This window comes from Pinus tabuliformis, chromosome 4_2 (assembly GCF_031772625.1).
Source record: "Pinus tabuliformis cultivar Carrire ecotype Pingquan chromosome 4_2, CPIR1, whole genome shotgun sequence".
Lineage (NCBI taxonomy): Eukaryota > Viridiplantae > Streptophyta > Pinopsida > Pinales > Pinaceae > Pinus > Pinus tabuliformis.
Genome location: NC_142304.1, coordinates 339,769,496 through 339,788,713, shown reverse-complemented (window position 1 = coordinate 339,788,713; position 19,218 = coordinate 339,769,496).

Here is a 19,218-nt window from a genome sequence, read left to right as displayed (position 1 = left end):
CCCATTGATTAAACTTCATATGGGCTTGGGGGATGTGGAGCGGTCTAAGAGTCGTTGATCTCTTAGCGTTGCAAATCGTATCCGTCAGACTTTTATTACATTTAATGAAAACAGCAAACAATCTTGTTGTTTGTCTAGTTACAAAATAAGCTCTTTTTTTGTTCAATTTAATCACATTTAAGATTTAATCAAACATGATTAATTATTGAAAAACAACACTTTATCTAGGGCGCTGAATTTTGGGATTTTTATTATATATATATATATATATATATATATATATATATATATATATATATATATATATATATATATATATATATATATGGGCTGATAGAGTCTTTGTTGAAAAATAACCATACTTTCAAGAAAATGGAACAAACCAGTAATGTACAAATGATGAATGACCGAAAGAATCTCAATACTAGATATAATGTTTCGAATATTTTCCATTCACAAACAATGAAGAATATTCGTGAGGTGAACGCGACGGGCGCCGGCGGACGATCATGCACGAGGGCATGGACGGGCACGCGGGTGCACTGAATGGCGGAAGCGCGACGGACTTACGACGGAGTGTGGACATTATGCGACATTAATGCGACGATGAGGAACACTTGTGCAACCAAGTGTGGATGTGGGCACATACTTATATGCGATGTAAACCAAGTATGAAAGCCGACTATAAAACATGGATACGTGGGCGTATGTGCCAACTTATGGGGGTCGGCCATGGGGCTACACACCCCCTCAAAACATACGCATGAATGGTATAAGTAAAGGGAGCATGGAGGCTCATTAACATCATCGAACTTGGCTCATATCTCTTGAGCATAAGGGGTAAATACCTGCGCAGTTTTGGAAGGGAAGACGCATATCTCATGCGTGCTTCAGCCCAAGTGTGAGGTAGGTGTATTCTTGCGGTTTGAGGTGTCGGAGTTCAGTTGCAAGTACAGTTTGGGTTTCTAAGTGCCGGCTTGGGTAAGGCAAGCGTGCCGAGGTCCAAATTATGTGCAGGATTTGACAGGGTGAAATAGAGTCTCGGGTGAACGTTTCACTTTGTGCAAAGGTGCATATGATTGTAGAAGGTTGTTCTAAGCCTTGGTTGTAAAATTATTCTAAGTGTTGGCTTGGACCTTGCCAAGCATCACTTGCATTGTAATATTGAAGAAGCTGTTATAATATATTGTTGGGCAGACTTTTCTGGGAGTTGCCCCTCCCTTTATACTTGTGCATTGTTGATGTTCTCGGTTTGTTGTACATGGTTAATGATTGAGAATGATCTTCTTTAAAGTATAAAGGATAACTCTTTATTTGGTTGCAAGAAAACATAAGTTAAAGTAATTTTATGTTGGAGTAGGCATAGCCCATAAACGTTAGTATTGTTAAAGAGAAAGCGTTCGGTGGTGCCGCACCTCGCTACAAGCGGTTGGAAGATCACCGCAGGTGTAGGGGCGTGACAGTTGGTATCAAAGCTCGGTTGGAGCTGGTGAGCAAAGGTTGCTCGTGACAGTGACAAGGGTACACTGGTCACGCCCCTACACCTGCGGTGATCTTCCAACCGCTTGTAGCGAGGTGCGGCACCACCGAACGCTTTCTCTTTAACAATACTAACGTTTATGGGCTACGCCTACTCCAACATAAACTTACTTTACTTATGTTTTCTTGCAACCAAATAAAGAGTTATCCTTTATACTTTAAACAATATCATTCTCAATCATTAACCATGTACAACAAACCGAGAACATCAACAATGCACAAGTATAAAGGGAGGGGCAACTCCCAGAAAAGTCTGCCCAACAATATATTATAACAACTTCTTCAATATTACAATGCAAGTGATGCTTGGCAAGCTCCAAGCCAACACTTAGAATAATTTTACAACCAAGGCTTAGAACAGCCTTCTACAATCATATGCACCTTTGCACAAAGTGAAACGCTCACCCGAGCCTCTATTTCACCCTGTCAAATCCTGCACATAGTCCTCTGCACATAATCTGGACCTCGGCATGCTTGCCTTACCCAAACCGGCACTTAGAAACCCAAACTGCACTTACAACTGAACTCCGACACCTCAAACCGCAAGAATACACCTACCTCGCACTTGGGCTGAAGCACGCATGAGATATGCGTCTTCCTTTCCAAAACTGCGCAGGTATTTACCCCTTATGCTCAAGAGATATGAGCCAAGTTCGATGATATTAATGAGCCTCCATGCTCCCTTTACTTATACCATTCATGCGTATGTTTTGAGGGGGTGTGCAGCCCCATGGCCGACCCCCATAAGTTGGCACATACGCCCACCTATCCATGTTTTATAATCGGCTTTCATACTTGGTTTACATCACATATAAGTATGTGCCCACATCCACACTTGGTCGCACAAGTGTTCCTCATCGTCGCATTAATGTCGCATAATGTCCACACTCCGTCGTAAGTCTGTCGCGCTTCCGCCGTTCAGTGCGCCCGCTCGCCCGTCCGTGCCCTCGTGCACGATCGTCCGCCGGTGCCCGTCGCGTTCACCTCACGAAGGCCTTACATTCTCCTCCACCTGAAATCGTTGTCGTCCTCGACAACATACCATCTCGGTAGCTCTCCACCAAGATCATCATCATCCACGATGTTGTCTCCTCCACATAAGGCAAACATCACCACAACATATGTAGAACCACTGTCATCTGCAATATGTTGTCCAGGTGTGTGTCTCCTCCAAAGTGAAGAGATCATCTCATCAAACCGACTCTCGATGTGCCACATCTAGGTCCATGAAGCAACCCTTCATCACATCTACAATGTGCCATCCTCAAGTCTCCAATCTTATCAACTCTTGATGTGCCCCATTCAAGTCCATGAAGTCTTCTTCATCATCTGCAATGTGTCATCCTCAAGTCTCCAATCTGATCAACTCTTGATGTGCCCCATTCAGGTCCATGAAGTCCTCTTCATCATCTACAATGTGCCATCCTCAAGTTCCCATGTCACACTAGCAAGTCTTCCTGCATAACATTCCTGCCCTAGCACCTTGTTTGGATGTCCCTTGACATTTCTACAAGTGCTTCCACACAATGTCCTTGCATAGGTCTCTGCCATGCTCCATGTCTTCAAGTTTTCAACCTGATGTCCATGACTAAGCTGCCCATGTAGTCCAAACAAGTAGACACATCACAACATCTGGCCATCTCATCCAAGTCTTCAAACTTCAGTTTAGTGAACTCGGTCACTCAACCATCTCACCATCGTGTCATCATGTCATGAGTCTCTTCATCATAGCTCCTCCAAAAAAGTGTCCATCAAGACTATCTCTTGGTCTTGGCCATGAGAAGCCCACCCAAAACATCACAAGTGTGTTCCCTCCTCAATTTGTCCATGAGTCATGCTGGGCACTTAGCCAAAGTGGCTAAAGCATGACCCAATCCTCCGCAACGATCATCAAGTTCCACCCTTGTCTCGGGTTCTTGCACCTTCCATGACAAGGTCACAAGTAGCCCTAACAAGCCCTGCAATGTTTGACAATCCTTGCTTCTCCATACAAGGTTCCATCATAGTCATCCATGGTGAGATCCTCCCTAGCATTGGAAAACTGGCTTTGCCCTTTCCTGCACATGGTCCATCTCCCAAATGCCCAAATGAAACACAAGTATCATCACTTATTTCGTCATCATGAGGTTCCTCCATGTGAGTGACCTCATCCATACATGTTGACAAACTGTACGATCCTGGTTCAACTTGATCATCCTCAAGTTCATCTTCATCGTAGTAATGTCTTCAACATCTTTGATCATCACGGCCTCCTCTTCCTTGATGGCACAATCTGCAACTTCACCTTGCTCCATTGTCCAACCGGGTTGAAGAAGTTCTTTCTCATCTTCAGCCTCCTTCTTCAAGGCTATGAGATGCCTCAATTCCTTCTGTCTTATCTCAAGCTCCTTGAATTCTGCTTCAATCAAGTCTCCTTCCTTTGCAAGTCGAAGAGCTTCCCCCATATCAGGAACCCCTTCCTTAACCAAGGCACGGAGAGCATCCCTTGTTTCAAACATCCTTTTTCCACATTCTACAAATATTTGTGTTACTCTTTCTGACTCTTCAAGTAGACTCCTTCCGAATTCTTTAAAGGATGTATAACCCAATTTCTGCAAGATAGACCTTCTAAGTTATGCAAGACAAAAGCACTATTGCCTTTAACCTCTGCAATGGTAAAAGGTCCAAACCAGAGATTATCAAACTTTCCATGTTTTCCTTTGTCTTCTCTTCTACAATCCCATTTGAGTACTAAATCTCCTTCTTTGAAATCTCTTTCTCTAGCCTTTCTGTCAAACAAGCTTTTCATTTTGTTCTACTGTTTTTGAAGCTTATATTGGACTTCATATTTGTGTTCATTAAGTTCTATAATCTGATTTATTCTCCTAGAAAAATCATTGGGTTCTTCATTTTCTTCTTGTAAGAATTTCATGACAGGAAAATCTAGTTGTGTAGGAAAAATGTCATCAGTGCCATAAACAAGTTGAAAAGGTGATTTTCATGTTGATCTCTTAGGTGAAATTATATTTTCCCAAACTATATACTTAAGATGGTTGTCCCAATTTCTCTATTAATCTGCAAGTACCTTTTTAATGACTTTGACTAGACTCTTGTTTGAAGACTCTACCATCCATTTCCTTGAGGATAATAAAGGGTAGAATGATGTAGTATAATTTGATATTTTTGGCAAAACTCAATCATTTTAATACTACTGAATGCTAGTGGATTTTCTGTAACTATATATTAGCGACATCCAAATCTAGATAGTATGTTTTCTTCAATGAATTTAATGGCAATAATATCAGTAGCATTACTGACTGGTATAGCTTCTACCCATTTTGTAAAATAATCTGTGGTAGTTAAAATCCATTTATGTTGATTTCTAGATGTTGGATGAATATCTCCAATAAAATATAATCCCCACTATAGGAAAGGTGTTTTAACTAGGAATAGAACTAGAGGGAGTGTTGCTAATCTTTTCTTTCCAAAAAAAAATTAAATAAATAAATAATTATAAAAAAATTGACATGGTATGCAGCTTCGAACATTTACTTATACTTGTGCAAATAATTTTGGACAATAAAACCCAGCTCTTAAAATCTTGTATGGTGTTTCTTTTCAAACATAATGACCACCACAGATACCTACATGAAACTGATTTACAACTCCTTCTATCTCACTTTTTGTTAAGCATAACAAAAGGATGTTTAGTGGATCCTTCCAATATGGATTTGCATTGATGATGCAATATTTTATGGCCTTTAACTTGAGTGTTTTGCATTGATTCTATGTGAATCCAGGTGGATACTCAAAATCAAGAAGAAAATGCACAATATCAATGTATCATTCTGAAAGAAGAAATTTCTCATCAATGTGGAGTGGAAGAGGAATTGGTTCAGCAAAAGATGAAGGTTCTTGTGGATTCTTCTTTGTTGATATTTGAGAAGGTTCTTGTGGATTCTTCTGTGCTGATATTTAAGAAGGTTCTTGTGGATTCTTCCCTGGTGATATTTGAGAAGGTTCTTGCAGATTCTTCTCTACTGATATTTGAGAAGGTACTTGTGGATTCTTCTCTGCTAATATTTCTATCACAGAATTTATCCCCAAAACTTTACAATTGGATTTAGCTAAAAGCTTGTCTAAACCCTGACCCTTTATCAACTTTGTAGATTTGATAATAAGATAAAATTATAATATCTTAATGATCCATATTCCTCTTTGACCATCTGTATTAGGCTATGATAATACAATTTTAACAACATTGTTAGAACATATGAAATAATCGAAGAATGAAGGATATAGACTCTACAAGCTTTCAAGGCTTGAACTAAGTGTTACACTAAAAAATGTCACCATGGCTATTTACAGTTAGTATGGCTCTATCAACAGTCATGCTATCCTCCTGGGCAAGTCTTATGCCTCTGCTCTCCATGTCAAACTCCAAAAAGAGAGAAAGTCTTTATAAATGTATTTATCTCTGGGTACGCAGGTTCTCTCAACCTTACCTGCGGGTACGCACCCAATGCTCACAAAAGCTGCGTCCTTGTACGCTCTGTATGTAAAGGGGCAGGTGCGTCCCCCTGTAAAGGTCAAAATGCGCAAGTTTCATCTTTAAAAAGTTACTTGTGGTCATTTCTAGAGCATTCTAGAAGGTTGTTCGACGTGTATTGAGCGCCTCCAGATGGTTCATGTACCCCTATCAAAGAGGAACTTATCCCATCAATAAGGGAGCTATCCCATCCAAAGAGGGGATTATCCCATTGATGGTGGACCTGAATAACTTCCTCTAGACCACTATAAATACAAGCATTGGGCCAGAAGGAGAGGAGGTTGGAAGCTATACATTTCTAAGGGTAGATGCTGCAGGAATTAGGACTCCCATTTAGAAGCTTGTGAGGAGAGATTGCCATCTTTGCTTGTTCTATTTGGAAGTGGGTGAGCTTTGTCAAAGTAAAGGAGAACTCTTGATGGACCCTGGGAGGGACTTGCACAACACCAAGGCTCAGGTTGTATTTGTTCCTTTTGTTACCTATTAATGCAAATGAATCCATTCTTCTCAATAGCTTGTTATTTATGAGTTGTTTCATGTACTCCTTGGTCTATGTGTTAAATATGTTTTATTCTATGAGATTATCAAGTGTTATTTAATCGTTTGATTGTTAGTGGATGCAGGTTTCAAAGTGAAGGAGGAGCTCATCCGGATCAGCGGAGCTGGACTGCTACAACAGCGTTGGACTACAGGTAGGATCTAAACACTTGATCTCCCATATAGTAAATGCATGTTTAGAGAAGGATTGCTCTTGTTTGTCTTGTTTGTCACTAGAGAGTCTTAGGCTCCTAGGGAGGTTGGTTGTGTCCGCACAATCGACTCTTTCCGCCTGACAAATGAATCAGTTAGTACGAGGAAAGTTCCTTTTATTGTGTCGACCTCGTTAAAAAATGAATCAGTTGTACGAGGAAAGTTCCTTTTACTGTGTCGACCTCGTTAAAAAATGAATCAGTTGTACGAGGAAAGTTCCTTTTACTGTGTCGACCTCGTTAAAAAATGAATCAGTTGTACGAGGAAAGTTCCTTTTACTGTGTCGACCTCGTTAAAAAATGAATCAGTTGTACGAGGAAAGTTCCTTTTACTGTGTCGACCTCGTTAAAAAATGAATCAGTTGTACGAGGAAAGTTCCTTTTACTGTGTCAACCTCGTTAAAAAATGAATCAGTTGTTCGAGGAAAGTTCCTTTTACTGCGTTGACCTCGTTAAAAAATGAATCAGTGTGTACGAGGAAAGTTCCTTTTACTGTGTCGACCTCGTTAAAAAACGAAACAGTGTGCACGAGGATAGTTTTTTCCTGTCTCAACCTCGTTAAAAAATGAAACTGGATGTTGCGAGGATAGTTTATTCCTGTATCAACCTCGTTAAAAAATGAAACAGGCTAGCATGAGGATAGTTCTTTTACTGAGTCAACCTCATTAAAAAATGAATCAACTAGATTTTAGGATATGTAGGTAGATTGTAGAAAGTAGGATTTTGCGAAGACAGTTCCTGTTACTGAGTCAACCTCGTTAAAAAATGAATCAGGTTAGAGGATAGTTCCTGTTACTGAGTCAACCTCGTTAAAAAATGAATCAGGTATGAGGATAGTTCTTCTCTTGTGTCAACCTCCTTAAAAATGAAACAACTCCCTTTTCAAGTTAAATATTGAAAGTAAACCTTCATTCCATCCATCTGGTTGAATGCAATGAAGCCTGGGGGGCATGTACCTCACTTTGCATCATTATACTGGGGGCATGTGAACTTTTTGAGCATAGTTCCTTGTCTTGTGTCAAGCTCGTTAAAAAATGAAACAAGGGTAGGTTAAGTAGGTAGATTGTAGAGAGTAGTCATGAGCATAGTTCCTTGTCTTGTGTCAAGCTCATTAAAAAATGAATCAAGGATTTTAGAGCATAGTTCCTTGTCTTGTGTCAAGCTCGTTAAAAAATGAATCAAGGTTTTTAGAGTAGAGTTTTTGTTAGGTAGATTGTAGAGAGTAGTTATGAGCATAGTTCCTTATCTTGTGTCAAGCTTGTTTAAAAAATGAAACAAGGGTTTTGAGGATAGTTCTTTTCCTGTGTCAACCTCGCTAAAAAATGAAACAACTCCCTCGAGTCTTTCTAAGATTTCGAAAGTAAAGCTTCATTCCATCCACCTCATTGAATGCAATGAAGCTTGGGGGGCATGTACCTAGTTTTGCGTCATTATGTTGGGGGCATGCGAACTTGTAACAAGCATAGTTTTTCGTTTCAAGCTTGCGTAAACATGAAACCAAATCCGAGCATAGTTCTTTTCCTGTGTCAAGCTCGTTAAAAAATGAAACAAATCCTCCTCTACTTGGATCGAGAGTTTGACTACATCTCGGAAATGTTAAGTTGTATATTTAGGTTAGTTATTTCAGTGTTTTGCATAATTTTCTTACAGTTTTAGGTCGAGTCTTTCAAACGATCTTGTTCATGAGCCTTCATTCCATCCAGCTTGTACTTGGTTGAATGAAATGAAGCTAGGGGCCATGTGCTCTAGCAATTATGCTTAGGGGGCATCAAGCACAGTTTTCTCTCTGTTTCAAGCCTGTGTAAAAATGAAACTACTTTGAAGCATAGTTTTTCTCTGTTTCAAGCTTTTGTAAAAATGAAACCTCTCTCGAGTCAATTTCAGTTATTTTCAAGACTCGTTAAACTCATGAAAATACCGAGATTATTTTGCTATCTTTCATTCTCGTAAAACAAATGAAAATGTCGAGTTCTTTCCGTCTTTTCCTGCTCGTAAATTAAATTGAAAGTCGGCCATATGAGTACATTTTTATCCCTTTTTCGAACTCATTAAAACTTACGAAAAAGTGAAAACCATGAGTACATTTTTATCATTTTTTCGAACTCGTTAAAACTTACGAAAAAGTGAAACCTCAGAGTCATCTTTTAAGCCTTTTTCTGACTCCTAAAACATGAAAAGATTGCCGAGCGTTTCTTTTACACTCGTTAAAACGGAATTAAAAGACGGTCCCCTTATAGCCCTTTTCTGACCGTAAAAACAGGAAAAGGTTGCCGGGTTTTTGTCGTTTCAAACTCGATACTCGAAATAAAACGACGTGTCCTTGATCTCTTTTTACTTTTCAGGTCAGTGGCACTAATCATGAAAGTACTCCTTGGTCGCAAGATCAAGCGGTTCTCCCAGGTATTATTTTATACTTTTTCGGGCTTGGGGGACACAAATTTACGAAAAAGTTCAACCTGGAGTCTTCTTAAGTTTTTCAGACTCTCTAAAATTGAAAAACGCCGAGTTTCTCCTATACTGGGCTCGTTAAAATTTCACAGTAAAGGACCTGTTCAATTACAAACAGGAACGAACCACTCCTTCCTAGGGTTCGAATCAAAACTAGGTTGGACTCATCCGAAGGATGAGCTTATAATCAAGCATATGTTATCCTCCTCAAGCTTGTTAAAAATAAAGAGGTACTTGCAAGAAATGGTGGGGGAAAAGAGAGAAGAATGAGCCTATTTGTTATCCTTTGTCTCAGAAGAAACCTTATTACCACTCTTGAACACGACACTTTTCATTCACCTGGGTTGGGAAATCCTTTACCTCACAGTTGATCAAACCACATTGAAAGTCTTCAACCGGGTTCCGGGGATTAACTTTGAGTCATTCGTTACCAAGCCATTTGTCGTGTCGTTATGTGTTCAAGAGGTCTCTGCAAATAAACCATTCATATGCAAAATACTTGTCATCCATTTGACCATCCCTGAGTCAGTCCTTACAGCAACATTTCTTCAACTTGAACAATGATTTCGTGTTGTGGGCTTGCCTGCAACGAGTCTCTTTCTATCAACATCAGTACATTATCTAGAAAGATGACTTAGAAATCGTCAGTACCTTGAAGTCTGCATGCATCAATGGCAGGTTTCTCGCCTTTGACGACAGTTTACATCATTGACTTTCGATCGAAGGATTCCGTGACGTGTTCGACATCAACTCATTCATTCACATTTCATGGATTGTACTGGGTATTTTGAGAACCATTGACATCACTGGTGGTCTCTCTCACACTTGTTAACGGTTTACATCATTGACTGGTAATCAAGTGGTTTCTACCATGCTCGACATCAACTCATTTATTTGCATGGCTAGAATCGTACCAATTCGGGAAGTAGAAATGAAGACCCTGGATCTAGTTCCCACCATCCAGGCTGCGAGGAGTTTTGTATTCATTATATAGTAGACCAATTATAAACAGATGGCTGCGCCCATGCTGTGTCTACAAAAGTCTATGATTGTGATGTACTACAAGATCATTCCTGTATCAGAGTAGTTAGTCTGTTAGTTAAAGTTTTGATCTGAGTATGGGAATGCCTACCTCAGTGATGATATAATCTTATACATGTATTTTGTGTTGAAAATTGCAGGTTCTGACCAGGCTCTCCACGAGATAATCCTTGAAATGATAAAGCGCTTCACCCTTCCTAGATAATACAAAACCCTAATCTATTACAGGCTTCGCACTTTAGGGGGCAATCTGTTACACTAAAAAATGTCACCATGGCTATTTACAGTTAGTATGGCTCTATCAACAGTCATGCTATCCTCCTGGGCAAGTCTTATGCCTCTGCTCTCCATGTCAAACTCCAAAAAGAGAGAAAGTCTTTATAAATGTATTTATCTCTGGGTACGCAGGTTCTCTCAACCTTACCTGCGGGTACGCACCCAATGCTCACAAAAGTTGCGTCCTTGTACGCTCTGTATGTAAAGGGGCAGGTGCGTCCCCCTGTAAAGGTCAAAATGCGCAAGTTTCATCTTTAAAAAGTTACTTGTGGTCATTTCTATAGCATTCTAGAAGGTTGTTCGACGTGTATTGAGCGCCTCCAGATGGTTCATGTACCCCTATCAAAGAGGAACTTATCCCATCAATAAGGGAGCTATCCCATCCAAAGAGGGGATTATCCCATTGATGGTGGACCTGAATAACTTCCTCTAGACCACTATAAATACAGGCATTGGGCCAGAAGGAGAGGAGGTTGGAAGCTATACATTTCTAAGGGTAGATGCTGCAGGAATTAGGACTCCCATTTAGAAGCTTGTGAGGAGAGATTGCCATCTTTGCTTGTTCTATTTGGAAGTGGGTGAGCTTTGTCAAAGTAAAGGAGAACTCTTTATGGACCCTGGGAGGGACTTGCACAACACCAAGGCTCAGGTTGTATTTGTTCCTTTTGTTACCTATTAATGCAAATGAGTCCATTCTTCTCAATAACTTGTTATTTATGAGTTGTTTCATGTACTCCTTGGTCTATGTGTTAAATATGTTTTATTCTATGAGATTATCAAGTGCTATTTAATCGTTTGATTGTTAGTGGATGCAAGTTTCAAAGTGAAGGAGGAGCTCATCCGGATCAGCGGAGCTGGACTGCTACAACAACGTTGGACTACAGGTAGGATCTAAACACTTGATTTCCCATATAGTAAATGCATGTTTAGAGAAGGATTGCTCTTGTTTGTCACTAGAGAGTCTTAGGCTCCTAGGGAGGTTGGTTGTGTCCGCACAATCGACTCTTTCCGCCTGACACTAAGGAATAGGCTCATTTTTCAATAATGTCATATTTCAACTCAGCATCTCTCATGACTTTACTGAAAAAGGCAATAAGTTGATAATCTCCATTTTCATTCTTTTTTAAAAGGACAATAGCTAGGGTGTTTTCAGAAGCAAAATAGAAAATGCTAAAAGGTTTAGAATAGTCTAGATTGGCTAATATTGGGGCTTCAGAAATAGATTTCTTGATTTGGGTAAAAGCAAATCTTGCTTGAACTTCCCATTTGACTTCATGGTGTTTTCTCAGCATATTAGTAATATCCTTAACTATTTCATCATAGTTTGGTATAAATCTCCTTAAGAAGTTGATTTTCCCGAGAAAAGCTTGAACTTCATTTTTATTTCGTGGTAGTGAAAGTGCTTGTATAGTTGAAACTCACTTCGGGTTAATGACTTCTCCTTCCTTTGAAATAATATGACCAAGTAATTTTCCTTCTTTTATTGCGATCAAGGACTTCTTTGGATTTAGTGATATCTCGAACTTCCTGCACCTGTAAAAAATCTTTCTCAAGTGATTTAAATGTTTTTTATCAGAACTTGAAAATACAGTTAGATCATCTAGATAAATGATAACAAATTTATTAATATTACCAACAAATGGTAAATCCATAGCTCTTTGGAAAGTAGCTCCAACATTTGTTAGTCCAAAATGCATCCTTGCATACATGAATGTAGCCCAAGGAGTTATGAATGTTGTCTTCTCTCTATCTTCTAGGCTCATCATGATATGATTGTATCCATAAAAACCATCTAACATAGAAATCCTATTGGAACCTGGAACCTTTTTAAGTAATTGATCCATCTTGGGTAATGGATAATTGTCCTTTAAGGATGATTTGTTTAAGTTCCTGAAATCCACACATAATCTGATTTCACCATTTTTCTTTCTTACAGGAACCAAATTTGCTATTCAATCAAAATATCTTAAGGGAACTATGATTTTGGCATCTAGTAGCTTTTTAAGTTCTTTTTCAATTGTGGGGAGAAAGACTGCATTTATTTTCCTTAACTTTTGCTTAAAAGGTTTAGCTTCTAGTTTTAGAGGAATTTTATGTTCAATGAGTGTTTTATCATATGTTTTTAGCTCTTCATAAGACCAAGAAAAAACATCTTTGTAATTTTTAAGGAGACTTAGATATTTATCTTTTGTTTCCTTTGGTAATGATGCAGAGATTTTAATATTTTTGGTTTCTTCTTAAGTTCCAATATTGCATTCTTTTATATCTTCTTGAGGTGAATCTCATAATGGGCTTTTAGGAACATCATTGTGGTCAAATATTTTTTCAAGAGGAACTAAGCCCTTTGGGATGAAATTGTTGGTAGCTAAATGATGTTATGATCAACCATTTTTTAATTTAATTGTGAAGTTTCATTTTCCTTATTCAACCCTTTATCATCAAGTTGTTCTTATTGAATTTGTAAGGTTGAAAATTCATCAATTACTTGCAAAAACAATTTTAATTGTTCATCATCTTCAAATATTTGCCAATATTTAAGATTATGAGGAATTGAGGGTCTGTATTTTACCTGAATCTGATATTGTAGCTCCATTTGATAGGGAATTTTAAAAGAACTAGCTGCAACAACTAAAGAGTTTGCATGAATATTCTCATTTCTTGGAATAGTAGTGATGTTAAATACCTGAAAGACATTATCCACTGAATCCCATACCTCATTTATGTAAGATCTAAGTTTAGGGTGGTTTTTTTGACAAATATTCCTTACTTGTTTAACAATGAGTCCTGAGTCACAGATTACACTTAGATTTTTCACTTTAAGACTTTTGGCTAATTCCAATCCTAGAAGTAATGCTTCATATTCTGCCACATTTTTTGTAACATCAAATTCTAACTCATAGGATTGAGTTATGTTCTCTTTATCTTGTGAAATAAGTATAATACCAACTCCAACTCCTTCTTTTGAAAAAGCTCCATCAAAGTATAGTTTCCAAATATCAGTTTTTACAGCCTTAGGTTTATCAACATTCTGTTCAATGCTAAGCTGAGCGTTTTGTAAGTTATTTGATGATAGTGTGAAAGATCCAAAATCTTGAACAATTGCATAAATTGGATGATTTCTTGCTTGACCATCTATACAAATAGTATTAATGAATCTAACCTCCCTATATAATATAAGTTTCTCACCTCCATATACAGGAATAGTAGCATAAAACATGCCCATTTGTAGACTTCCTCCTAATTTGGCTCAACATGATCTAGATAATAACATACCAAATCTAAGAGGAATATCTGTAACTACAATATCTAATACTACACTCTTAACAGGGATTTGTGCTAGAGTGACAACTAGGTCTTTTATAAGTCCAAGATAGGGTACCTTCATTGAGTTGAAAGTATATAGATCATGATAAGGTCTAGTGATATGTAATTGAAGTTGATCCATGATCACTTTAGGCATCAGATTATTGGAAGCCCCATAATCTAACATACAGTTGTATAACAGAAAATCATGAACTTTTAGAGTGACATAAAAAGGTGGTACATTTTCATCAATCATATTAGAGCAGGGATCAAAGATCATTGAAGGCTTTTCATCTTGCAAGTTTATCACATCTCCTTTAGCATCAACACTTGAAGATTGAATCCATTTAGAAACTTGGTTTTATAACCTGGATTTTTGGAAAGTTCAGACAAAGGAATAGGTATTTTGACCCTTTCTAATTCTCTTTCCACATTGAAAGTAGTTAGAACAATTTTATCAATTGAACTCGGTTCATTTGATTGATTCAATGGTTGAATTTTTTTTTTTAAACACCGTCGGTTACTTTTTATATATTGCAAAAAAGAGGGAAAGGAAGCTAGTTCCTCCTACAATCAAAGGAGGGCAGGTTCAAAAGTAGTGCTTAAATGGGAGCACAGTCCCCGCAACTACTTTTGCCACCCAGAATCCAAAAACCTCAAAACAAATGAGCTGGTTTCGTGGTTCTGAGATGGGTTAAATTTCCAAAAGATGACTAGAACTCCAAAAAATGACTTAACTTTTGAAAAGGCAGATAAGGTCAAAGACCATTATCCTCAAAAGGTCGGCATATACACAGTACATGGTAATTAATGAATTTCACTTTTCTGAAGCCTTGGTGTGATCTTCAAAGCTGACTTTATAAGACTCGATCTCCACCGTAGAAAATCCTCCGTCAGATCTGACCGGTCAAACAACTTGCACATCCCACTTCGTCGTCAATCCACACACGATAGATCCAATGGTAGGCAAGAATATCGGGCAGGCAAATCGCACAGAGAGTACCCACTCGAAAAGGTGGTAATCTCTCACTGTGCTCATGATACATGTCCATCAGTGAGTGGAATCGGGTGGTTCCCTTCCGAAACCACTTACCGCTAAAACTCTGCCTAAAATACCATTCTAGTTTACAATCCCGCCTTTTCTTATTGTCTAACTCTTGTCCAAGAAAGTGCCCGATGGCCGTTGATTTGCCACCATTGACGGCTATGACAACATTTTTGAGATCCTCTTCCACTGCAACTGAAGTCAGACCTTGGCCATTTATCTCTAGAATCCCATGATACATGTGTGATGATTCTTCATTAGTCTCCGCACTCCTACTTTGCAGCCTTTCTTCATTGATTTGTGGTTTTTGGTCTTGAATTATTGGTCTCTGATGTGAAGAAACCTGTTGATGTTGATTGCTAAATTGTCTTTGGTCACCTAGGAGCCTACACTGATACATGTGGATCATGGTATACATTCTCGTTCTTTATACTGGGAGAGGGGTCAAGGGATACTTTCTTCATAAACTTCATTGTTCTCTTTGACTATACCCACTGGCGTGTCAATTGCTTTGTTGGCATGGCTATCCGCGTCCTTATTTTGGTTTCTCAGGACATGCTTTAAGGTTATATTTCCCAGACTTTCAAAAATTTCTCTTATCCTTTGATAGATTTTATTGATGGCTATTCTTTTGAAGTCCCTATTGGCATCCAGAGCGGCTATTATGATAGCAGAGTCCCCTATTATTATAGGTTTTTTGAATGCGCTTTTGTTTAAAAGCCTTGTGCCTAAGAGAAGGTTGTATGCTTCAGCCCCGTTGTTTGTCATTTCTCCTGGGCTCCATTAATAGGTTATTATTTTTGGTCCATTTGGCTCTAGTATAACTCCTCCTACACCTGCTTTGCCTGGGTTATTTTTTGTAGCTTCGTTAAAAAAGAGAATGTGTCTCTTATGTTCTTTTATCCATTCTGCAAATTCTTTGTTGTCCAATCTTAATTTCCAACTCTTGTTTGTGTGGGATTCTTTATTTTTTGTTGTAATTGTTGCTTTTGCTTTGTTTTCTAACATTGTTTTACTATACCAGTCTTTCTCTTCTTGTTGTAAATTATTCTAGTCCATTTTTGAGATTCCATTTGTGTTGATTATCCCTGCAACTTGGCTCCAAGTTTTTGCTAAGGTCTTGCCTAGATTTGGCTTTTGTTCTTTGAAAATGCATTTGTTTCGGGCTAACCAAATTTTTCAACATAGAATTGAAGGGAGACATTTCCATATCCTTTTTATTGTTGCCTTTTTTCCATTGTATATGGGTAGCTTTTATCCCAGTTTTTATGAAGAATTTTCAATTGGATTATTGGATTTATGTTTATTTCCAAAGGATTTGTTGCCTGTTTCCAGCACTCTCTCGCCACCATACAGTTAAAGAAGAGGTGTTGGATAGTTTCTTCCTCCTAATGACACATGACACATTTTTAGGGCCCTTGTATTCCTTTTTTCTTTAAATTTTCAGAGGTAAGAATTTTACTTTTGAGAAGGGTCTAGGTGAAGAATTTAGTTTTGGGCAGATTCTCTGAATTCCATGCTGCCTTCCAAAGACTCCAGTCATTTTTCTTGTGAAGTTTTTGGAGGAGGTTCTACCCCGATTTCACTGTGTAATCCCCTCCATTTGGGTCCCAAACAAATTCATCCTGGTCTTCTAGGAACATTGAACAAACCAGACAGACTCCAAAAACTGACCCAAACAGCGATACCGGACTGAGTGAAACACTGCTGTATTGAGGACCAATTTTTACATAAACATAAACATAAATAGACCCTGACCTGTATCATGAACGAAATCCTAATACAAGGATGAACCCTGTGAATCAAAAAGGAGGTGAGCTTTATCTTCGGAGGCAAAACCATAAAACCAGAGGCACTGACTGACTCAATCTTCATCTGAAGTGGACGGTTGTTCCTCTATAACTCGGCACCCAAATTGACCGGAGTCCATGGAGTCAGAAGAGTGGACCGCAGAGCTTGAAGGCCCTCCTCTCGTGCTTGGGCCGACATTGGCCTCAGAGTGCGTAGCAGGCATGCTTCCGGTACCTTGGCGCAGGGTGGCAATTTGACTTGCCAACCTCTGTTCCTCCATAGCCCTCTGATGAACTGCTCTCAGACTCGAGTTGTGCTCACACCTTTCGATAGTCACAGATACGATGAAGGAGGAATTGACTAGCGAACAGGGAATGCGGTAGCGGGCCGTGGGATGCACGTGATGCATACAGGCATCGCCTCTATCATGCCCTCGACCCCGACCTCTGCCACTTCTGGTGGCTGGATAGACAGACGCATCTTCAGGGGGGTCCAGAGTGGTGGAGGAGTGCTAGGCGGTGGCTCGACCATGTGAACCGTCGCGCCTACTGATCATTCTCAGCCTTTCTTTCGGCATTTTTATGAGATGGGAACTGATAAATGGAGAAGGGAAGGCGGATAAACTACTGAGGGGCGAATGCATAGAGAGAGTTGAGGACTGAGCCCGTGAAAAGCGGTGAGCATTAGGAACTTGAGCTAAAGGGAGACCGGAGAGGGTGAAGACGTATATAGCCCTGCAGAGCAAGTCCAACAGTGAAGAATTCTCAGCATGCACCAGTGCCGAAAGGAAGCAGGTAGGCAGACTGTCTCTCGGGGAATCGCCCAGGACTGCGACCTGGATGGAGCCGAGAGCGAAGAAAAGAACAACAACAATGAGAATGAAACGGAGCGCCATCGTGCCTATGACCAGAAGCAGGAAAGGCAGAGTTAATGCTGCCATTAATGTATATGTGCGAGGCCAGTTATCCAGGCCATGAATCATACCCTTGACGCAGATGGGCTGCCACTTGCCCGTCTTGCGCACCTCCAACGTACCCTTATAGCTGTCAATCACCCGCATCCGGGAAGAGATACGTTGCATTGTTTTTGTTGGGGTGTTTCAGCAATAAATTCTGCATTTGAAGTTGTTTAAAGTTCCTCCTAAGGCTAGGAGAAATTCATCCAATACTTTTTTGAAACTTTTTGCAATAATGCAAGATGCCCCACCTATGAGAAGGGTATCATATGCAAAGAGAGAGTGGTCTATATCTTTGGCTGCTCTCGAAATGTGGATCCCTGTTATTTTTTCTCTTCTTTTTATTTTCTAGCATAGCGCTTAGTGATTCAGCCATGATGATGTACAAGAATGGAGAAAGCGGACAGCCTTGCCTCAGCCCTCGTGTGATTTGGAAGAATTTACTGGGCCAACCATTGATTAAAGGAGCTATCCAAGGATTTGATATACATGCCTGGATAATCTCTATGAATTTTTTTGAAAAGCCAAACCTTTTGAGAGTTGTTGCAAGAAAGTTATGGTTAACTCTATCAAAATCATTAGCCATATCTAACTTAACAATCATTCCTCTATCCTTTCTTTGGATACTACTATGGATAGCCTCCTATACAATTATCACATTGTCTGTGATTTGCCTCTTGGGGACAAATCCTCCTTGGTTCTCTGAAATTATTTCTGGGAGCAATTTTTTCATTTTGTTTGCTAGGATTTTGGTAAGTATCTTATAAGACAAGTTGCAAAGGGAGATTGGCCTATATTTGTTAAAAGTTGTAGGATTGGGTTCTTTGGGAATGAGGGTTAGGAAGGAGGATTTAACATTTCCTTCAATCTTTTTTTTTTTTCTAGAAAGCATTTTTTAGCATTCTCATTAGGTATTTTTTGATAATTTCCCAATGTTGTTTGTAAAAGGCCATTGTAAACCCATATGGACCTGGTACCTTATTAGGGTGGAGATTCCACACAACTTCTCTAACTTCTTCCTCAGTGATTTCTTTGTCTAATTCCCTCTTTTTCTGGTTGCTTAATTTTTTTGTTGTATGCTGGAAAATTTCTTCATTAGTTTCTTGTTGGTCATTTGTTGAGAGGAGTTCTTTAAAGTGTTTATGGGTTGTGTTTTTAGTTGCTTCAACTCCTTTTATTTCTTGACCAATTACTTGAATCTGTTCAATCTAATTTTTTGACCTTCTTATTTTCATTGTATTATGAAAGAAGGCTATATTTTTGTCTACAGATTTTAGCCAGAGGCATCTTGATTTCAGTCTGCTCTCCTCTTCTTCTTGCCTATTTTTCTTATATATTTCCAGATATATTTCCTTTTCTTGTATATGATCTTGCTGGCTTTCTTCCTTGTTCTCTTTTTCCTTGCAAAGGTTATCGATTTTTTTTGCAATTCGATTTTCTTGGCTTTGTCCCGGATATCATTTTCTCTTGCGCAAGTTTTTAGGTGTATCCTTAGGATCTTTAGCTTAGTTTCCCAAACATACTGGGGAGATCTTGTGACATT